Here is a 23579-nt window from a genome sequence, read left to right on the forward strand (position 1 = left end):
TTGGTTCTGTGATTGAGTGAATTTTTAAACCCTGTCTTCTCATTCACTGATTCGAATCTCAGCTTCCCCTAATCTGCTGTGAGTTCCTTCCAATGTGTTTTTTATTTGTTCTATATCAATCTTTATTTCTGTTTCCATAGTTACTATATCTTTTCTCATTCTGTTGAACATCTTTACCCTCATTATTCTGAACTCTATATCAGATAAACTTCTTATCTCTACTTCGTTTATCTCTTCTTCTGGAGAATTCTCTTGTTCTTTCATTTGGGGGTTGTTCCTTTGTCCCCTCATTTTGGCTTCCTGTTTGGGTTTGTGACTATGTATTAGGTAGATCTGCTATACCGCTCAATCTCTAGTGCAGAACACTGTCAAATGCTGTTTCTGACTAATTAGATCAGGCAAAGACTCAAAGCCTCCAAAGACCCACCTCTGCCTATCAACTGATTAGATTCTGTCTGGAATTGCCCTTAGGCAATCATCCAGAGTTGTGGCAAGAGTAGGTTTTTTTCCAACATGGTGGGGCAATTTCCTCTGCCTGGAGGCTAATTGTTATTCTCAGTCTCTTATTGGACCTCAGCAACTCCACCTCCCAGGGCATTGTGTTTTCCAATAGGGTGGGTCAACTGTCTTCCCCTCAAGCAAGGCCGCCAATATAGCAAATGTCTGAGTGAGAGAGATAACCTCCACAATGTGAGGGAATGACGCAACACAGGAAACTGGGGTATCTGCCTTCTGATCTTTAACCCCAGAGGCCCTGATCCTGGCTTCTGCTCACGCAGCTCCAGTTCACTCTACCCTCCCTCTGCAGGAGCACAATGTTGGCTCCATGGGGAGTTTGGTGTGCTGGCCCTTTAGGAGGATGTCTGAATTTCCAGATAGCAACCTACTGCTTTTCACACTCAGATGTTATGTGGGTACCCTTCTCAGTTCTGGTGCTCTCTGCTGGGGGGGGCAGCTTTTGGATTAGACCCCAGAGTTCTCAGTGGCAACCCCCCACAGCTCAGATATCTCTCCAGAATTTCAGTTGCTGTCATGGGAGCCCAGCCCTTTCATGCCTCCGCCCCTCCTACCAGTTTCTATGCAGTCCCCACTTTTGGTCCTCAGTTATCAGGGTTCTCTCCAACTAGTCTTCTGTTGATTATTCAGGAGTTTTTCTGTATTTTAGTTGTAATTCCAGTCTGGTCCTGGAAGCATGTCTGTGCAGCATCCACTTACTCCGCCACCATTTTTTATCTCTATCCTGTGATCTCTTGATGGCACTGTCTATACCCTCTTTTTTAAAAAATAAAAGATAACATACCAAACACCCTGTGCCTTCCTCTTTCTAGTTACCAAAATGTCTTGGAGATTGTTCCTTACCAGACCATGAACAGAAGGCACATTTTTTTTTTTAATGGGTGATCATAATATAACCTGATGAACCAGTCCCTAATTTGTGTGCCTTGGTAAGAATGTTTCAACAATTTGTATTCACTTTAAAAATAGTCACTTAATTTAAAAAAATATATATATGTTTATTGATTTCAGAGAAGAAAGGAGAGGGAGAGAGAAAGATAGAAACATCAATGATGAAAGAGAATTATTGATCAGCTACCTCCTGCACCCTCCCTACTGGGCATTGAGCCCACAACCCGGGCATGTGTCCTGACCAGAATCAAATCTTGACCGCTTGGTTCAAAAGTCAATGCTCAACCATCGAGCCACACTGGCTGGGAAGTTACTTAATTTTTTTAATACAAGGTAACAGCTGCTTAATTTTTCTTGCTAAACCTGATTATATTTTTTAATCTTTTTAAAAAATATATATATTTTATTGATTTTTTGCAGAGAGGAAGGGAGAGGGATAGAGAGTTAGAAACATCGATCAGAGAGAAACATCTATCAGCTGCCTACTGGGGATGTGCCCGCAACCAAGGTACATGCCCTTGACCGGAATCGAACCTGGGACCCTTCAGTCCACAGGCCGATGCTCTATCCACTGAGCCAAACCGGTTAGGGCTATTTTTTTTTAATCTTTATTGTGGAAAGTATTACATTGATCCTTCTTTTTCTCCATTCACCTCTCCCAGCCCGCTCTTGTCCCCAGGCCCTCAACACCCAATTTTCTGTGTCCACGGGTTATGCATATATGCATACAAGTTCATTGGTTGATCTCTTCCCACCTACCTTCCACTGCCTTTCCTCTGTGATTCAACAGTCTGTTCATGCTCTGGGTTTATTTTTTTTCCATCAGTTTATTTGGTTGATTAGTTCCCACATATGAGTGTGATCATGTAATACTTATCTTTCTCTGACTGGCTTATTTTGCTTAGCATAATACTCTCCAGATCCATCCATGCTTCTGTAAAAGGTAAGAGTTCTTTCTTTTTTATTGCCTGTAGTATTCCATTGTGTAAATGTACCAGTTCTTTTATCCACTCATCTGCTGATGGCCACTTAGACTGTTTCCAAATCTTAGCTATTTTAAGTTCCACTGTTTACGAACATAAGCGTGCATATATGTTACTTATTTTTTTTAAATGCATATACAGAAGCACATTTAATTGACCTACAAGCCTATACCTATAGTGAATAATAACCTGGTGTCTTTTTAAAAATGAACTAATCCTCAGAAAAATATAAAATGAAAAGTGAAAGCTCCTCACATACGCATTCCACACTCTCCACCATCTTCCCAAAAGGTAGCCACCAATAGCAGTTTGTTTTGGTATATGTATATGCTCTGGGGGAGAAATGAGGAAGTCTATATATGTAAAACATTTTAAAATGTACACAAAAAGGATCATAACATACAAAGTCTTCTTTCCCTTGTATTTTCCACTACAAATGCATTTCAGGCACCTTTCTGTCCCCGGACAAAGTTCCAGCATATGGGTGTCTTCATGCAGTCCCTCCTCTCCTATTGCTGGACACCAGAGGCATTTTCTTTGTCTGCTTTACTCTCACACAGAATGCTGTGTTGACTGTGCTTGATTTTTATATGTATTAACATGCTGTATAGTTTTGCCAGATCACCCTTAAGAAAAAGTTTACCATCTTGCACCTCACCTGATACTGGTTTTGAGTGCATTTATTTCTTCTCACCTTTAATAGCAAAAGTATTATGAAACTTGTTCATTTTTGCCATCTTGGAAGATTTTTTTTTAATGGCAAGCATGTTGTACTCTGATTTTTATTTCTTTAATATGCGTTTAATTATAAATGAGATCAAATGTCTTTCTATGAACTGTTTGTTCATATGTTTTGATCTTTTTTCTAATTGGTTAATCATCTTTTTCTTATTAATTTTAAAGAGCTCCTTATATATCAGAGAAATTAACTTTCAGCTTATTTTCCTCAATTAATTTCTCTTATGTGCTGCAGATATTTTTTACCATTTGTCTTTTTACATCTTTTATTATTTTTTTATTCCACTTAGAAGTTTTAAGTTTTATATAGTTAAATTAATCAATATTTCCCTTCATGGCCTCTGGGAATAAACATATTTACACGGTGCATTTTACATGACCATTTTAGACTTTCCAGTTGATCTTCACATTAGCCTGTGACTGGAGGCAAGACAGGGTTTTCCCATCCGTTCTGTTTCACAGATGGATGCAGCAAGGCCGAGGGACAATGGGGCTTGCCCAGGCTGAAGAGATTCTAAAACCCTTGCAGTTCTCACTTTCCTCTCCTCCTTCCCACCAGCCAAGTGACTCACTCCTGGCACTGCTAGCAAAAGAGGGTAGCTTCTCTAGAAGAACATTTTTTTAGTAAGCTAGAAGCATCTTTTCTTCCTCTAAGTCAGTGGTTCTCAACCTTCCTAATGCCGCGATCCTTTAATACAGTTCCTCATGTTGTGGTGACCCCCAATTAAGTGCTCTTTTAAAAAATATTTCTGAAATTATAAAATGTATAGTTCTGAAAAACAAAAGCTTTAACAATACAGAGGAATGAAACATGGCGTTTGGAGTGGGGCTCGTCTTACCCCAAAAGCCCATCAGGTGACTATGGTAAGATTTGCTGTGAGCACCAATAAAGTGCGATGGGCTCAATCTTGCCAGGAGGTGAGGAAGACCTGCCAGAAGCTGGACATCCCGTTTGCATCTTCCAGAGCTGTGTATGTTCCAGGAACACACACAGGTGCTTGATAAATGCTTTGAGACAGGAGACTGAGGTAGTCAGACACTCTGGTGCCTCACAGGCCTGTGTTCAGTCCCAGCTGTGTGAACGTGAACAGTTGACTTACGCTCTATGTGCTACAGTGACTTGTCTGTAAAATTAGGATAATAGTTTCTACCGCAAGTAAATTAAATAAGCCTCATAAAGTTTCTTACTGGACCCGCTGTCCACTCCTACCTGGCCCCGATGTCCAGGGTCATGAGATACAGAGCTGAAATCAATCTCCCTCCCTCTCAAAGGGAGAAGTGCCTTGCCCAAGGTCACACAGCCCATGGTGCAAGAACCCAGAAACGCGTCTTTTGACTCATTGCAACACTTGCCCAGTTTCCTCTCAGCAGGACCACTGCAGCCTTTCCTCTGATCGCATTTCGCTCCTTCTAGCCACCAGGGGGCTCGTCTGAAACACAGCCCAAACTGCTGAAGCTCTGGGTCCAACCTGGTGGGCGGCTCCTTTTTACTCTGGTCTTCAAGGCTCTCAGACCCTGCCACATCTCCCCTACACACCCGGCGATGCGCATTCCCATCCTTGCTTTTTCCTTAGGTTCACTCCTCGAGGAAAACCCTCCCCTTCCTCCCTTCCAGACCCAGCCTCTCCTAACTCCTAGCTCAGCCACTTCTCCCCCAAGTCTCAAAGACGAGCTACCGCATTCTCTAGGATAATTGCCAGGCCACTAAGGCCCACCCCCAGCATTCAGTGGGCGCTGAGTCAATGTTTGCCGAGGGATGAGAGGTGCTGCTGGCAGGCCCGGATTCTCCTCCCAAAACTGTAAGGAACGCGTGTTCTGGAGAGGACTCAGAGGGACGTGGTGCCAGGTTGGATGCGCGCAGTGCCCACTCGCTGTTTGACTCTGGGCCCCTTAGCCTCAGTCTTCTCTCTTCTCGTCTGTGAACTGGGGAGGCTTGGGGCAAGGAGGGTGGGCATTGCCAGCTGGGACTGCAGATCTCGGTAGAAGGGGCCAGGGCACTTGGCTTGTAGCTGCGTTTACTAGGTGTTTATTTAGGGGTTTGGGAGAGTCTGAAGGAAATACTGGGGCCACGTTGTCACCTCCAATGCTCGTGGATTGTCCGTACCCCACTCCCGCGCCCATCCTCTGCAGCAGCTCCAGGGAGCCCCGTGCTTTAACAACTCACAGGGACTCGGGTGACGTCCGCACCTGGGGCGGTACCGACCTCTCCGTCCCCCTCCTCCCAACACACACACCTTTCGAAGGGGGTAAACTGAGGCAGGGCACGGAGAGGCCACAGCTGAGGTTATGGCTCACGGGTGGTGGAGCAGGCAGGAGGGCCGGGCGCAAGCTCCGGCTCCCGAGCTCCCCCGGGCCCCCCCTTCTCTGCTGGCCCGGCGCGCCGGGGCTGCGCCCGCCCGGGGACTGCGCGACCTCAGCTGCAGCAGACGGATCCGCGAGGTAGGAGGTGGGCGGGCGGGCGCGGGGCCGGGCTGGGAAGGCGGGGGCTGCGGCCGGGGGTCCTCTCGGTGGAGAGTCTGGGCGGCTGCTCCGCTCGCGAGGCCGCCGCTGCAGGGACGCGAGAGCAGGTCTCTGCCACCCGGGAGGGGGAGGGGATCCGGCCGCTTTGCGGAGCAGGGCCTGGGGCAACGGCGGGCGCCGGTTGTAGGTATGGGGCCTGGGCTATGCAGACCTGGGGGCGCCCTGGCCGGCCTTTCTGAGCTGGGGCTCTGAGGGTGTCGCTCTGCGGTGGAGAGGCAGGCGGTTCAGCCTTCACGGCTACGTGAAACCTTGCAGACGCTAAAAGCGCGATCTTGGGGAAGGGGCGGTCACGGTGCTCCTTCTCCGCATCTACGCAGATGGTTGCCACCCGGGAGGGGAGACGTGAGCCCTGGCCCGGGGGTCGCCAAGCGAAGCTGCCCTCCGCCTTGGCACTCCCTTGGGTGTTCCCCTCCTCCTCGTATTCCCCCGGCGCCCGGGCTGAGAAATCCTGCCGCGCCCGGCTGGTGGCCGAGGCCTGCGGACCGATCTTTGAGGCTTCTCAGGAATTCCCTGGAGCCTGATAGACGCTGCAGGGAGGGAGTCAGGAGCTTCGTCTGGGCTGGAGGGTCCAGGTCAGAATCTGACCTACTCCTGACCCACTGTGTGACCTTGGGTAGCCCCTATTCCTGCTATCAAGTGGGCCATCGGCTGGTTCTTAGTCTTGGGGGGCTCTCTAGGTCTGACCCCTAGGAGGCAAGGAACCGGATTAGGAAATAGTGTTGGGGGCAGAAACAACCTTGGCAATCTCCTGACCCTGTCCCAAGTGGGGCAGGAAGCACAAGGGTCTGAGAAGGGATGAGGCTATTGCAGCTGTCAGGACTGTCTCACTTGCCAGCCTGAATGGGGATCCTCCTGGGCCAGGGGCTTAGAGTATGGGAAGCCCTTAGCCTGCCCAGAACTGGCTGTTTTGGGGCTGGGATGGGGCAGGGATAGTTGGCAGAGGTGAGTCAAGGCTATCTCCCCCAACCCAGTCATGGGGAAAGCCCCCCCTCCTATGCTTCAGTTGCCACTTTAAATTGCCAAGCTCTCAACTATCACAGCTGATCTGTTCCTGAAGCACACAGAGCACACAGAACAGTGTCCCCTCTCCCAGGTCTGTCTACAGGATGAGGTTCACGGAGAAAGCAGCCCACTCTGCCTGGTCAGCTGTGCATTTTCCTCAGGGCATGCTCCATAATTGGTGGGGTGGACACTTGTTTTGCACTTAGAAGCAGGAGTCTGGTTGTGTACTTTGATGAGCCACTACTCCACTCTGTGGTCATTCCCCACCAGAGAGTCCACGTGCTGACCTGTACAACCCACTCAGAGCAACTCTGAACTAAGGTGACACAGGAATGCCCTTCAGGTCACCCTCCCTTGCCCCCAATATTGTGCTTGGTTTCTCACTTGGGCTGGCAAGATGGCCAAGCCTCTGAACCCATGTGTGGCCAGAGCCCAACAGTTGGGTGGGTTCAAAAGGAGAGAAGAGGAACAACCCCAGACCCCCCAGGAAGCAGGAAAAGATGAGCTAAGAGTTGCTTAGAGTGCCAAAATGCCCACAGCCCAGCCATTGAGCATCAGCACGGAGGCCTGAGAGAGGCAGGGACAAGTCCAAGGTCACACAGCATCATACTGTTTTCAGCTCTCCAACAATCTAGCCATCCTTGGGGAGTTGCTGCCTGGGGAAAACTCAGAGGACTCAATGTTCCCCACAGAGGTCCCTGCCATGAAGGGACAAGGAAGAGGACTGGCACCTTCCTTTGTGGGGACTCTAGTTTACAACGGTTAAGTAATTTTGGATCTCATGACCAGAGTCGCTACCCTCTCTCAAGGCTGCTTAACGGGGGTCATGGTTGCCAGCCACTGCTCTGACCAACCTACCCTGCCCTGTCCGCCTTATTCTTGCTGGCCCCACAACCCCCATGGTTTTAGTCATGCCCCTTCCCCATTGTGCAGATGGGAGTGCCAAGACCAAGCCAGAACTAGGACCATTGTATCCTCAGCTTTCCTCTACATCAGTGTCCTAATTATTGAGGTGAGAGTAAGCTAAGCATCTAAGCATCCCTAGCCAAGAAGAGGACAGCCATCCTTTGTTCCTGTGATAAGCTTCCTGTCACTGGGGTATGCAAGTTGGAGTTGAAAACTCACTGGTCATGAGGCTATGAATCTGGAAGGTTGACTAGATGTCTCATCACTCCCCAGTGTTCCTTACAATTAGGGGTAGGGATGGGGTTGTTTGCCCTTATAAGGAGGTATTTCTTACATGAAAGAGGTTGGGTGAAGGCCTATCCTGTTGGTAAGGTCTGTGTGTACTGGAGCCCATACACTGCCATTGCTTAGCCATCATGTCACTGCCACCATGAAGGGTGACGCACACCTGTTTCTGGGAGCAGCATCTCCTAGTGCCCACCGCCTTCCCACTGGACCCTGTGTTGGCTCTTGTACACCCACCACCTTGGAAACCTCTGTTCATTCTTATCACTCTTATCCCCACATCATTCTCTTGGGGTACCACTGTCACTGAACAGGAGAGCAGTGTGCAGGAACACAGGTGGGACTGACTTTAGACCCTAGTGAGACACCAGTCTTCAAGATCCCCCTCCTCCCCTGGATTCTCAGTGGAACTACCACAGCAAGTACCAAGCTGGAAAAGCAGGATGCAAGCAGCCAAGTTCTCAGTGACTCTTCTGATTTAGCACATTTGCAGTGCAGATCCAACAAACCTTTTTAAAGCAGGGGCTTCTCTTTGCCAGACCCTGCCATGGATGGCTCTCACATACATTATCCCACTTCATCTGCAAAACCACAAACCCACCTATTAATGTGTATGGAGGTTCTAGCTAGAAGCATAATATTAAAACAATTAAATCAACCCCACAAGGCAGCAGTGCATCCTCCCACCCACCACTGTTGATAGTCCTTTAGGAACTACTCAGCTGCTCTAGGGCCCCAGCAGTTTTGAGTTTGTATTTGTGTGCCCAGACATCTTTGGGGCGGGGGGGCGCATTCCTCTGGGCGGAGTGCTCTGACTCAAGTGAGCATAGAGTCCAGGCTAACCCACATAAATCGACAGATGCCTGCAGTGGAACTGTAATCCTGTACAGGAGCGTGGGCGCACATACTGCCTCTTAAGGAGGCAATCCCAGCCGGCACTGTGTCCCATTCTGTTGGGACAAGTCTCCTCTGCATAACAGTGAACTCCCTGAGGGTAGAAAGGTGGCTGAGGTGCTTCCTGGTCCGTACTACCAGGGGCTACTGAGTTTTTGTCGAGCTCAGCTTAGCTGAATTCGAACCAAAAAGAAGCTCCCTCTTACTGGAGATATCCAAACTGAGGCCAGAGAGCAGATTTATGTATGTTAACTTAAATGCCCTGGAGGGTCATTTAAGCTCCAAGACTCCCAGAGCTAAATGAGTTTTTAAATATTATCTGAGAACTTGGTGAAAGCTATCAGGATTGTAATATAGGTTCTTTTTTTAATTTTTCAAGAACAGTTTACATTTAATATTCTGTACTAATTTCAGATGTATAGCATAATGGTTAGACAATCATATACTTCCCTAAGTTGTACTTTACATTCCACTGATTATTCTGTGACTACCATTTTGTACTTTTTTTTTTTTTAATCCTTACCCGAGGATATGTTTCCATTTATTTTTAGAGAGAGTGGAAGGAAGCAGGGGAGACAGAGAGAAACATCGATGTGGGAGAGACACATCAATTGGTTGCCTCTCACATGAGCCCTGACCAGGGCCAGGGATCAAGCCTGCAACCAAGGTACGTGCCCTTGACCGGAATTGAACCCAGGACCTTTCAGTCCGTGGGCTGATGCTCTATCCACTGAGCAAAACCGGCAAGGGCCCAATTTGTACTTCTTAATCCCTTCACTTTTTTCATCTATCCCCCCAACCATGCTCCACTCTGTCAACATTAGTCTGTTCTCTATTTAGAGTCCACATATAGGTGAACTCATGGTATTTGTCTTTCTCTGTCTGACTTATAGGGCGATAATATAGTGTCTTTAAAATGCTAAGTGTCAGCATTTTTAATAAAGCAAATTGCGAGTATTGTGGGAACATTTCATTATTCAGCTCATAGAGATGCTTCACTAGGACCAAGTATTGGACTTAGCCAAGGGTCTTGAGGATTTGGTATGGAGCAAAGAAGAAGGAAGGTTAGTGTCCAATGGCAAATCCATGAGCATCTGCTGTGGTCATTATCACACACACCAACTTGGGAAGTTTGGAGGTCTGAGGATTCATACTACTTCGGCAAATCGCTTTCTCTCACAGAGCTGAAAAAGTTTGGAAGAGACCATAAAATACTTTGGAGATTGCAATCAGCACCCAAAAGGGCTGGGGTGTGTGTGGAGACAGGAAGTGTCCCAGATGAGTCCACTGGCTGAGAGCCAGCCTGTCTCTGGGACTAGGTTCAATCCCAGCTCTCAGCTTCCTAGCTTTGTGACCTTGGATAAGTCACCATACTTCCCTGAGCCTCATTTTTCTCCTTTTTAAAATGAGGGTGATGATAGTGCCAATTATGAAGGGAATTCTATAAAAGTGTGTGAATGTCATAGTCAGTTTTTATTTTCTTCTCTGGGGATCACATAGAAGCCACTAAGTATTTCAAGGATTTCAAAGTCTAAATAGAAATGTCAGCTTCATTCATTTACTCATTCAACAAATATTTATGGAGTGCTAACTACAATACCACAGGAGCAAAACAGACAAAAACCCTTCTCTTCAGGAGCTTTTATTCTAGCAGCAGGACCCACAATAAATAAGAGAACAAGTAAAAGAACTTCAGAGAGTGTTAAGTGCTAAAAAGAAGGCTGCTCTAGTTGGTGTTAAAGGTGACCTGCAATGGAAGAATTCTTCCACATGGAAGAGGAAAGAACCTTGGTGTGGGCTCTGTGCGATCTAAATTCCAGTCCTGTCCCTGCTGGCTTCTGACTTGCTGTTCAACTTTGGGCAAGTTCCTTTCTGTCTCTGATCCTATTTTCTTGTCTGTGAAATGAGAGTGTGGGGAGCCCACTCAGCTCAGAAGCCCTGGGTGGCTGGGTGGCTATCATGTCGAGGCTCCACCACCTGGTGGTGCTACAGTCATAGCTTGTCCCTGCTTGTCTTTCCCCCTCCACACATACCATCCATACACGTAGCTAAATGTGATATGTAACCTGTCACACAAAAAGTTGGACAGGTTACATATCACTTGTTCTCACTGACTTACCACCTATCTGAACAACTTTTTATAATATAATTTTATCTTATTATTTTTTAAAAAATGTTTTTATTTATTTCAGAGAGAGGAAGGGAGGGATAGAAACATCAATGATGAGAGAGAATTGTTGATTGATCAGCTGCCTCCTGCATGCCCTCTATTAGGAATTGAGCCTCAACCCGGCTCAATGTGCCCTGACTGGGAATTGAACCATGACCTCCTGGTTTGTGGGTCAACGCTCAACCACTGAGCCACACCATCCAGGAATATTTTATCTTGTTTTTTTGAACTCCCTATAAATAGACGTAGGCTGTAGATATTTGTTTGGGTACAGCTACTTTTGCTCAAAGTTGTGGTGTGTGACTCATCCAGTTATGAAGAGCTATAGTTTGTCCTTATCAGTGCTGTATAGTATTTCATTGTGTCACTAGGCCACAGTTTATTTATCCAGTCTACTGTGATGGACTGTTCTTGAACCTGAGTCCAAGCACACATGGCATGAACTTCTCTAGGCGTATATCTTGAACCAGGTGGTAAAACATACATAGTGCCGCACTGTTAGTCATTCCCTCCCACCTCTCCCCTGCTCACTGGGGCTCCCGGTTGTCAGCCTTTGTCATATATGCTCACCTGGTGGATGTGAATGCTTTTTCACTGCCATTTTAATTTGCATTCCCCTCACTACTGATGAGGTTGGGTATTTTTGTGCATTTACAACCACTGGGATTTCCTTTTTGGTGAAGTGCCTCTTTAAATGTTTGCCTACCTTGGGCTGTTGTATTTTGCTTTTTTCTTGTTGACTTGGAGGATTCTTTAGGTGTTCCAAATTTTAATCCATTGTCAGTTATATGTGTTATAAATATCTTGCCTTTTTCACTTATCCTGGGGTCATGAGATGAATGCCATAATTTCAGAGTTCCTAATTAAGTAGTGAAATCTGTCTTTCACTTTATTTTTAATGTTTTGTGTGTTTTAAGAATTTTTTTTCTGCCTTGTGATCTTAAAGAACCTCCTGTATTCATCTTTTTCATAAGGTCTTTAATCTATCTGGAATTGATACTCATTTATGGTGTGAGGTAAGGGACCCATTTCTCTCTCTCTCTCTCTCTCTCTCTCTCTCTCTCTCACACACACACACACACACACACACACACACACACACACACACACCCCATTACCCAGGTAGCCCAGCACTGTTTGGTGAGAAGTGTGTCCTTGTCCCTTATCTCCCCACCCCACACACCACCCCCATCATTCCATGCAGCCATACTTTTCAGGAGCAGGCAGGAGCCCAAGACTGAAGGCTCTGGCCTGGAAGACCCAGCAGGAGCTGGTAATCAGTGCTTACCCCTGAGGGCAGGGCACACAGCCCTCCCCCACTGGACCAGCTGCTGCTCTTGCCAAACAGGTCTGTGGGGCTGTAGTCTGTCACATGTCTGGCTGGTGCTGACTTGGGTTCTGGCGGATTAAGCAGGGGCTCAGGGTTTATGACCTGAACTGACCACTGCACAGGTGGTGTGGGGTAGAGGGGAGTGCAGAAGGAGCTCATCTATGTGAGCCACAGAGGAGGCCCCCAGAGGCCAGCAAGGCCGAGGCCCCCACCCAAGGCACTGGACCAAGGTAAGGGAGGGCCAAAATGGTCCCAGCGGTGTCTTCCCTAACCAACTCTGTCTGGAAAATAAAAAGTCCCCTCCCAGTCCTTTTTTCCATCTGTGTCTGTTTGGGGCAGCCAAGAGACAAGAGATGGCCCTGTGACAAGGCCACAGCCTATAGCGAGGACCTGCCAGGTCCTTGGCCCCCATGCAACCCCATGAGAGCTCACACACACGCACTAGCACTCAGCCCACCCGTCTCCCAAGGGGCTTTTTGTTCATTTCAGTGTCCAGGGCCTGCCCATTGGATAGGGAAGGTCACTGCCAGCCTCCAATCTACCTTCCAGACCCTGGTGCCTTTCCCTAGGACAGTACCTGGCCTGGCAGAACTGGGCCTTCCTGCTCCTGGAGTCCTTAGGGCAGGGAAGAGGAGGGAGGGAATGGTGTGTGGGTAATCTTTACTCCTGCCTTACAAGGTAAGGAAGGTTCACCCGTTTAATAGATGAGTAAACTGAGGCCCACAGTGGGGCTGTGGTCCAGCTGGGCCTGGCCCAGGAAGGTAGGATGGACCCCTAAGATCTCAGTGGCTTGCCTATATGACCTGGGAATTTTCAGGCTATGACACACTCCTCCCAATTGCTTTCAGAGTAGGGTTGCTGTTGCCTGAGGTTTTCTGAGAACTCTGGTCCATGAAGTGCCAGGAGCAAGAACCAGTGCTTCTGGGCCCTGCTCAACTTAGACTAGTGCTTAGGACTTGGGCTTTGTCTCCTCATTTGTGCAGTGGGAGGTGACAATCATTGTACCCACCTCTTCAGGTTGCTCTGAGGCTGAAATGTAACCTGCTCAAAGGGGCTTCAAACATGGCCAGCTCCCAGGAAACCTTAGCTTTTGTTTTTATAGGGAAGGCCAGTACCCGAGTGCCCTTCCTCCTCTGAAATTCCAAGCGCCTGTCTGTTTCCTTTCTTCCTGAGCTCTCTACTTATGTGTTTATTTCTATGAGTTTAATATTTGCTTAGAAAATACAGGCACGCCCTAACTGGTTTGGTTCAGTGGATAGAGCGTTGGCCTGCGGACTGAAAGGTCCCAGGTTTGATTCCAGTCAAGGGCATGTACCTTGGTTGCGGGCACATCTCCAGTAGGGGGTGTGCAGGAGGCAGCTCATCAATGTTTCTTTCTCATTGATGTTTCTAACTCTCTATCCTTCTCCCTTCCTCTCTGTAAAAAATCAATAAAATATATTTTTTTAAAAAAGAAAATACAGGCACATGGTAAAGATGTTCAACATTATAAGAGGATACAATGAAAACTACATCTGTCCTACCCCTCCGAAACCCTCCCCAGAGCAAACATGAAAAGCATTTTTTGGATAGCTGGTCAGAAATAGTCAGGGGATATACAGGGTGTCCCCCCAAAAAATATACACACTTTAACAGCTGATAGCTCAATTTTGAAAATGAAATGTATTTTAATAAACACTGCCTTTATAATTATTCAAAGTTATGTATACATTTATATTATATATACACACTGAGTGGCCAGATTATTATGACCGGCCAGATTATTATGACCACCCCATCAGTACTTCATTGGGCCACCTTTTGCCTTCAATACTGCGGCGGCTCTTCTTGGCATTGACTCCACGAGATGTTGAAAGGTGATGCGAGGAATCTGACGCCATGCCTGATGAATACCACTGTCCAGTTCTGTGAGATTTGGTGGTTGTGGAACCAGCTGCCTGATGGCTCTTTTAACTTCGTCCCACACATGCTCAATTGGATTGATATCTGGTGATTGTGGGGGCCACCTAAGCAAGGTACAGTCTCCCTCATGTTCTTGAAACTACTCCTGCACAATACGAGCACTGTGGCATGGCGCATTGTCTTGTTGGAAGAAGCCAACTCTGTTGGGATATGCCATCAACATGATAGGATGAACTTGATCAGCAACAATACTTAGGTGTGTTGTGCTATTCAGACGTTTATAATGATCTGGCCCTCTAGCAACTTCAGTGCAAAATTATAGCTAATTTGCCTACAAACATCAGGTGGTCATAATAATCTGGCCACTCAGTATATATATTAAAAGTGTAATATGCTAATTAGACCGGACCTTCCAGATGAAGCCAGGGCTGCAAGGGCTGAGTCCCTTGCATGAATTTCATGCATCGGGCCTCTAGTGTGTGTGTGTATGTGTGTGTGTGTGTGTGTCCTATCTAATAATAGAGAAACATGGTAATTAACCGTAACTTTGCTACCCTTCCCATTGGCTAATCAGCGAGATATGCAAATTAACTGCCAGCCAAGATGGCGGCCAGCAGCCAAGCAGCTGAAGCGAACATGAGGCTTGCTTGCTTCAGTGACGGAGGAAGGTTCCCCGCCTGCCGCAGCTGGCCTCTGAATTCCGGATGCAACAATGTTGCAATTATAGAAGCTAAACAAACTCCAGAAACCTGCTGTCAGCCTGCAATGGCAACGGGCCCAGAGCTTAGAGCGCCAGTGAAGGTAACAGAATTTCAATTATAGAATCTAAACAAACCCAGATACCTGCTTTCAGCCAGCCATGGCCTTAGAGCTGGAGCTGGCTCTCAGCTCCAGTGACAGCCATAGAAGGTAAATAAATCCCAGAATAAAAAAAAAGAAGAAGAAAAAAAGAGGCTGGGAGCTTCAGTCACCCGCCAGCCTGAAAACGGCCCTCAGCCCCTCACCCAGACTGGCCAGGCACCCGAGTGGGGACCCCCACCCTGAAGGGGGTGTGACCAGCTGCAAACAGCCATCAGCCCCTCACCCAGGCTGGCCAGGCACCCCAGTGGGGACCCCCACCCTGATCTGGGACACCCTTCAGAGCAAATCAGCCAGCTCCCTCCCATGCACCAGGCCTCTATCCTATATAGTAAAAGGGTAATATGCAAACTGACCCTAACAGCAGAAAGACTGGGAATGACTGGTCACTATGACACACACTGACCACCAGGGGGCAGACGCTCAATGCAGGAGCTGCCCTCTGGTGGTCAGTGCGCTCCCACATGGGGGAGCTCTGCTCAGCCACAGCCAGGCTGATGGCTGCCAGTACAGTGGTGGTGGTGGGAGCCTCTCCTGCCTCCTTAGCAGCCCTAAGGATGTCAGACTGCAGCTTAGTCCTGCTCCCCGCTGGCAAGTGGACATCCCCTGAGGGCTGCCAGGCTGCCAGAGGGATGTCTGATTGCCATCTTAGGCACAATCCCCTGGGGAGCAGGCCTAAGCCAGCAAGTGGTCACACCCGAGGGGTCCCAGACTGCGAAAGGGCACAGGCCGGGCTGAGGGACCCCCTACCCCCGAGTGCACAAGTTTTTGTGCACCGGGCCTCTAGTATATATATCCCCCACACACACACACTGTAGTCTATATAATTAAAGCCCAGCGACCAAAACGCTGGAACAACCAGAATGACCAGAGACCAGAATGACCACGGCCCCTCACCCTGGCCGGCAGCCGCCCAGTGAGCGGTTAGGGGCGATCAGGCAGGCAGAGTTCTTAGGGGTGATCAGGCAGGCAAGGAGGTTAGGAGTGATCAGGCAGGCAGAATGCTTAGGGATGATCAGGCAGGCAGAGTTCTTAGGGGCAATCAAGCAGGCAAGGAGGTTAGGGGTGATCAGACAGGCAGAGTGCTTAAGGGCGATCAGGCAGGCAGAGTTCTTAGGAGCGATCAGGCAGGCAAGGAGGTTAGGGGTGATCAGACAGGCAGAGTTCTTAGGGGCGATCAGGCAGGCAAGGAGGTTAGGGGTGATCAGACAGGCAGAGTGCTTAGGGGCGATCAGGCAGGCAGAGGTGGTTAGAGGTGATCAGGCAGGCAGAGGTGGTTAGAGGCGATCAGGCAGGCAGGCAGAAGCAGTTAGGGGTGATCAGGCAAGCATAGGAGGTTAGGAGTGATCAGGCAGGCAGGTAGAATGGTTAGGGGCAATCAGGCAGGCAGGTAAGCAGTTAGGGGCCAGCGTCCCAGATTGCGAGAGGGATGTCCAGAATTTCAAGAGGGTGCAGGCCAGGCTGAGGGATCTCCCTACCCTTGTGCACAAATTTCATGAACCAGGCCTCTAGTTTTAAATAAAACACCCATTAGCTTGCTCTGCCCCCAGCCTGTGACTTCCTTCTGGACCTTTAAATCCACCCACTGGGCCAGAGCCTGAGCGGCTGCTTCCTTCCAGAAGGCACACATATTTGTGGACGCTGGCACCAGATTTTTCTCATGAGCAGGGCTTGAGGGAAGCTTCAGCCTAGCACGGGGAAAATAGGGGGACTGTTGAGCAGCAAAGAATGGTCCCTCTGTGCCCAGTAAAAGCCCAAGTTGAAGACCAGCTCCTCCTCCTCACTCCAGTAGATCTGGTTCTAGATTGTGGGTGGAGCCTGGGGACCCAGCTCAGTCCCATTCTGGCTGCCAGCTGGCCATTGGGTGACCTTGAGCCAACCCTGGACTCTTCCTAGTTCCTGACTCAGTGCAGAAGCCCAGGGCATATGGTGGCCTCAGTGAGAGGACTGAGGGTCTGTCTCCTTGAGGATCCAAGCAAGTGACACATCACCTGTCCCACCAGGGCTAAAACCCATGACATGAGCTGGGGTTTTTGCCGTCTTCCTGTTAAGCTTTGATGGCTCCCATGAGGCAACTAGTCAGTATTAAGTTATGTTGACATTTTCTTGGAAGGCCTTGTGACTCCTGGACCTGCTGGTGCCTTATCTGTGCCATAAAAATCTCTCCCAGGGTCTGAAAAAAGAAAGTGGCAGGTGGCTATATGTGGCCACAGGTCCTGCATGCATGACTACAAGGTCTCACCAGAAGGGGTCCCTGCCCCCTTGATGTTGGGAGAATGGCTGGGACCCAGGGTCACAGTCACCAGTCCCAGGGTGGGGCAGAGCCCCAGGTGCTTCCATCGAACAGTTGTTCAGGTTGCATGCTGTCTAAGAGCAGTGAGCAAAGAGGAATGCACTCTTGCCATCTTTGGGCCTGAAAGGCTGTGTTCACCCGAAAAGGGCGCCCTTTATAGATTCACAAGCAGGGGTCCTGAATGCTGGTGGCGGAACCAGCCTTGAGTGCTCACTGGCAAAGGAGAGGTGCCTGGGCATGGGGGGTCTCCTTTCCACTTATGTGGTCTTCCTGTACCCAGTTTTCCAAAATCTCCCTCGAAGCTCCTGCTGGTAATCTCAGGGAAAAGAGAACTCCACCCCTCTCTATTGTGCATCTGTGTGCACAACTTAAGTAGACCCAGCCAGGTGAATCCTCAGAAGGAAATAGGCTGTATGCCTGGCCTTAGGGCCTAGGAATGGCTTGGCTCAAATTATATCTAGGTCCACATCTCAGCTCCAACTCTTCCTGAATGTCTACTCCTGGTCAGGATACCTCTGCACCTTATCATCCTATCTAATAAAGAGGGAATATGCTAATTGACCCTCATGCCATCACAAATATGGCGGCACCCACAGCCAATAAGGAGGGATATGCTAATTGCTGCCCTGCCCTCAAAGATGGTGGCGCCCACAGCCACAAGATGGCGGCGCCTAGTCCCCTCAGCCCTGCTGGGTTGGCAGGAGCGCGGCAAGGCCGGGCCCACCTGCTTCCAGAGTCCCCCAGTCCCCCAGCCCCCCAGCCGCCCAGGGCCAGCCCGAGGCTCAGGTAAACAGAGCCAGCTGAGGCTTGCACTGCCAGCAGTGGCAGCAGCAGAGGTGTGATGGGGGCATCACCTTCCCCTGAAGGCCAAGTCACCTCCCACCCCTGAGGGCTCCCGGACTGTAAGAGCAGGCAGACCGGGCTGAGGGACACCCCCCCCCCCACTCCAGTACATGAATTTTCATGCACCGGGCCTCTAGTCTGTTAATATCCCCCAGAGCTCAAGTATGAAGGGCCCTTACCTCAGTGCCTGGCCCCTTGGGAAGTGAGCACTGTATTTATGAAGGCATGTTGATTTAAGGGCAGAGACTCCCATGAACTGCACATCATTAATTTCACCCGCAAGTATTTCTTGAACTCCTAGTATGGGCCAGGCACTGCACTGGGGCTGGAAATAAATGGTGAGTACAACAGACATGAACCTTATCCTCATGAAGCTGTCCGGGGAAAGAGAGGGAAAAGCTCCCATGAGCAGTGTCGACCATGTGCTGGGAGGCTTTGCTCAGTGTGCCTGAAAAGGTGAGGCAAGGCTTTCCTGGAGGAGCTGAGGTGTGAAAGTAAAGTCAGGGTTAAGTAGGTGAAAAGAGAGCGGCGGGTGTACCAGGCAGAGGAACCAGTAAATGCGAAGGCCCAGGGGCAGGAGCCAATTTGCTGAATATGAGGCTAAAGCAGAGTGGGAAGAGCAGAGGCAGGCAGAGGCCAAATCCACAGGGGCTTGTGGGAATGGCAGGGAGTTTGGCGCTTGTTTCTTTTTTTCTTTTATATTTTTAAATATATTTTTTATTGATTTCAAAGAGAAAGGGAGAGGGAGAGATAGAAACATCAATGGTGACAGAGAATCATTGATTTGGCTGCTTTCTGCATGCCCCCCACTGGGGATCGAGCCCATAACCCAGGCATGTGCCCTTGACCGGAATCGAACCTGGGACCCTTCAATCCACAGGCTGATGCTCTATCCACTGAGCCAAACCAGTAGAGCAGGTGCTTGTTTCTTAAGCAGTGAGGAGCCAAGGTTTGAAGCAGGGCAGTGGCATTTTGTTAGATTGAAATGTCTGTGAAATTGGGTTTGAGTCCAGACTCCAATTCCTGACCCCGCTGCCCTCCCTCTATACAATAATGAGGGTTGGGGAGGAGTGTGTCCTAGGTTGTGCAGGCAGGAAGAAGGAAGCTTGAATGAAGAAACTTAGTGTAGGATACAGAGGCTGGCTCAGCCACCACCCTCTGGTCACCTGACCCCAGGCTGGGGCACCACCTAGTCTGCTGGTTGTCTTGGGCATGGAAAGGTCAGACTGCAGTTCTCCAGTGGGGCCACAGGTGGCGCCAGCCTCCCCAGCAATGGCAGATGGGACAGAATAGCAGGGACCAGCCCATTGAGAAGTGGGCTTGGGGACTACTGCTCTGGTCAGGCCCAGGCCGGGCTAAGCTTTCCCCTGTTCTTCACCCACACCCTGAGCCAGCAACCGGACTGCTGGTTTGGTGGCTCCAGCCTGCAGTTGCCATCATGCCGTCTTTCATCCCCTCCAAGGACTACTCCATCAACTGTGCCCTGAGCTGTCTTTTTAAGCCTATCTAAATTGCCACTAAACTTGGCCAGGGACAGCTGGATAAAACCAATCTTTGCAGGGGAGTGCTTGGGTCCAGATCTCCCCTCTGCAGCCTTCAGTCAGTGAAACGCAGATTATGAAGTTCTGGCCTCACATGTCTTTTACGCCTCTTTATCACTCAAAAAAGGCTTAATTATATTTTATTATTTTATAGACAGTAATATAATCACATGGTTCAATAATCTACACAGTGAACAGTGAGCCACCCTCTTAGCCCTGTCCCAGTTCCCCCAGAGATATTTTATGCATATACAGTATTATTATTGTGTGTGTGTACTCTTCCCCATCTTTATTTTTTCCCAAATACAGCATTCTTCACCTTACTTTTTTCACTTAGCAATGCATCTTATATCTCGTTCCCTAGAAAGCATCCCTATTCTGTTTTATGCTGCCTCTGTAACATCAATTCTCCATACTTGTAATCTCTGTTTTAAACCGACAGGTCCTCAAGCACAGACCTTCTGCTGAGAGCAGAATCCAAGCAGTATTTCATAATTGTTTCCATGAATATATTTTTGGGAAAATTCAATTTATGCTCAATGAGGCTGGCGTTTCATTGATGTGGCAGATATAAAGTTTCCCATTAAGGAATTGGTATACAGTGCTATGTGGTCCTCGGGAAAACTAGCCTGGGGATAAGTCCAGGCCACTCTGCCAGCTGTCATCCACTATATACACACCCACAGAATGAAGCCACTACTTCATCCTCTGGCCTCACACTTCAGGTTCCACATATTTGCAGAACTATAATTATATTTTTCCAAGCTACCGAAGCCTTTGCCCATGCCATTCCCTGTACCTGCAGTGCCCTTCTCCTAGGCCATCCAGAGAATTCTCGTTCATGCCACAAATACCAAGACAGCTGTCACCTCTTCCCTTCCCTGACAGCTACTCCACCACCTCTCAGTCATTCCTGCATGTGACCCAAATTGCTCCCAGGATTGCAGAGATTCTCAAAGCATAGCAGGCATCAGAATTTGCATTTCTAATGACTCCCAGCTGGGACTGTGGCTGCTGCTCCTGTGACCACACTTTAAGAAACACTGATGGAGTGGAAATATCATAAGCTGAGTGTCAGTGTACCTTAGTTCTAATCTCAACTCCAACATTAATGGGTTGTGTGTCTGTGCAAATTACATGCCCTCTCTGGGCTTAAGGGCCTCCATGATAAAGTGAGACGCAAACCCACCTCATAGAGCTGCTGTAGGATTATGTGAACTTGTGTGGCAACAGGGCTGGCACCATCAACTGTGAGTTGTCCCCGTTCCCTGACCCACGGAGCTTCCAAAGCATGGGTCCCACATCTGATTTCTCCCTGCATCCTCTGAGACACCTAGTCAAGTCCTGACACATAGTGGGAGGTAATTAAGGGGGGTGGGGAGGAGAGTTGTTGAACACATTTAGGGATGCATATGTTTTCCGTTATAGATTTATTTAAATAATGAATAAGATGTCACATGTACCCCGCCTCCTTTAGTTCCAAACCAGGGGAGTCAGGTCAGGCTGGTTGAAGCCACTCCCACTGGGAGAGCATTGTTTAAATCAATCACATAAAGAAGACTACACAGAGGATATTTAAGCCATTTAAAAGAAACTGTTGCTTTAGGAGCACTTAGTGGCATCCATTCGCAAAACAGGCATCCCCAGCACTTATTATAAATGAACACAGCTATTCATTAAAGTAGAGGCCGACTGGGGCCTTGGCTTGGCACCCCATGGTAGCTGTTCTGTGATATGAAGGCACTACTTAAGAGTCAGCAGGCACTTCCCTAACAGCCCCTTAGAATGTGGACCAAGCCCTGCCAGGCGACTGAATCAGCGACAGCCAGATGGGGTCTCTGTATCAGGGCAAGCCCTCGCAGCTTTCTCTCTCTGGTTTTTCTAGGTTTCCTCAGTTTCCTCACTCCCTTTAATGCAGACTGGCTCTAGTTTAAGCAAAGCTACTAGGAAAGAAACCAAATATATGAAGGATGTTCATTTGCTTTGCCAAAGGGTGTCAGTGTTGTTTTTTAAATAAAACCTTTAGCTGACAGGTTCCTGTAAGTAGTGGAGATGTTTTTGAAAAACATTTTCACCTGGCCCTTTCAGAAACTATGGCGTATGAAGAAGGGTGTTAGCTCAGATTAAATAAGACAAGGGTGAGAATGGAGATCAGGAATGGGGTCTTCTGTTCCCTTCCCGGCTCACAAGTCTTGCAGCACCCCTGTGTTTGTCCCTGAGCCATAAAGAATCTGGTTCAACAGGATTCATTCATTTATCTTAAATTTATTGAGCACCTACTGTACACCAGCACTACCTGGGTACTGGGATACAGTGGTGAACGAAGTCCCCTCCTTCACAGAGCTTCATTCTGATAGAAGAGTCAGACAGGAAATAAGTTACCAAGTACCTAAGCAAGATAAAAATATAGGCTGTGAGATGGGCTTTAAAGGGAATAAAATGAGATCAAGAGAATGGGGGTGTGCCTCACCTGGGGAGGTCCAGGGAGGTCCCTTGAAGGAAGTGACAGCGAGTGTGCACATCTTAGAGCCCTGGAGTGTGGAGGCTTTAAGCCTGGGAGTTGATGCTTAGAACCATAGAACTCAGTTCATCCCTGGTCCCGAGCTCCCAAAGGGTTTCATAGCAAGGGACACTCTGAGAGTGGGCTCAGCCCTGGGACTGGTTTGTTAAGGAAGGAATGGAGAAGCAGGCACAGGCAGCTGGGGAAGAGAAGGGGCCAAGGCAAGAGCTGCCTCCCTGATTTGACCCCACCTGGGCCTCTAAGGCAGCCTCAGCAGAGCTTGCAGAAGCCTCGAGTCCATACCTAGTGGTTGCTGCTATTCCCCTCCCGCTTCTCCCCAGCTGTACTCCATGCCAGAGGGGAAGTAGGGCATTCCCTAGAAAGGGAATCAGGATTTGTGACCCGGGTCCTAGGAGTTGACTGAGTGTGGACAGTGGAGGTCAGAGTGCCCCCCTTTTCTTTTTCTGGATGATGGGATGAGGATGACAGGGTTAGCACTGACCTTAGAAGGTCACTGGGAGGCTCATATGAAGGGGCACATGCGAAGCATTCATCACAGAGTCTGCATTCAAGAAGTACCTTGTGTAGGGGAAGAAGAGGCAGAGCCATGTTATGAACATAACACATTAATGGTTGGGGCCAAATGGGCCTGTGCTCAAATCCCTATCATCCAGGCACTACCTGATGTCCTTAGCTAAGTTACTAAACTCTGAGCCTTAGTTTATCTGTAAAAGGGAGGGTTTTTGAGAATTAAATTCAATCAGTTCTCTAAAGTGCCTGATTCAGAGTATGTGCTCTGTGGGAGAGGATCATGACTCTGAGACAGGTAACAACCCCTGGAGTTAAGGAAGAAGCAGGGAGGTGAGAAAGGAGGCTCAGAAAGACTAGTGCATTTCGCCAAGATGGAAGTTCACACAGCAGGTGCAAGGGAGCTGGGCTTTGCTGCTGTCTTGGCCAGGCCCCATTCTAGGGCACAGCATCTGGTTGCAGAGGCACTTTGTTGTGCATCAGCTCTGGTGTGAGGCACAGGGGCCACAGTGGAATAGGAGAAAGGGACTGCCAGGCTCTAAAGGCCTCCTAGGTGCCCAGCCCTGGCTAGGTAGTTACAAGTGTCATTGCCAAGCCTCACACCACTCCTACAAGGAAGGTCTGTCCCTGCTTTGTGGGTAAAGGCATGGAGGCCCCGGGAAGCTGAGTAACTTGCCTGTGGTCACATGGGCGATGGAGAAGGATGTCTGTCCAGCACTGCTGGGCACAGGCCTTCCTCTTCCGTTTGGGGCAGAGAACTGGGGCAGCCTGGGCTCCATGTCATGCAGAGAGAATGGGCACAGAGGAGCAGCTCTGGAATAGCCCAGAGCCATTTTCTTGAAGCTGTCCCTGAGGGAGGGCTGACCCCACTCAGAGTAT

At 48.8% G+C, this 23579-nt stretch overlaps 1 protein-coding gene across 11 annotated transcripts in view; it reads left to right on the forward strand.

The window, feature by feature from the left end:
- Positions 1 to 23579, forward strand: part of IQSEC1 (IQ motif and Sec7 domain ArfGEF 1) — a 384674-nt gene that overhangs the window by 268572 nt on the left and 92523 nt on the right. For 2 of the 11 annotated variants that reach the window (XR_009451897.1, XM_059688314.1), the window contains exon 1: positions 5430 to 5567. The exons of 4 other annotated variants lie outside the window; for them this stretch is intronic. The gene's annotated coding sequence lies outside the window, so the exon portion shown is untranslated. Of the gene's footprint in view, positions 1 to 5425; positions 5568 to 23579 lie in introns of those variants that run through there. 5 more of the 11 variants (XM_059688326.1, XM_059688325.1, XM_059688316.1 and 2 more) reach the window with 4 other exon arrangements.

Source organism: Myotis daubentonii, chromosome 3, assembly GCF_963259705.1.
Source record: "Myotis daubentonii chromosome 3, mMyoDau2.1, whole genome shotgun sequence".
NCBI lineage: Eukaryota > Metazoa > Chordata > Mammalia > Chiroptera > Vespertilionidae > Myotis > Myotis daubentonii.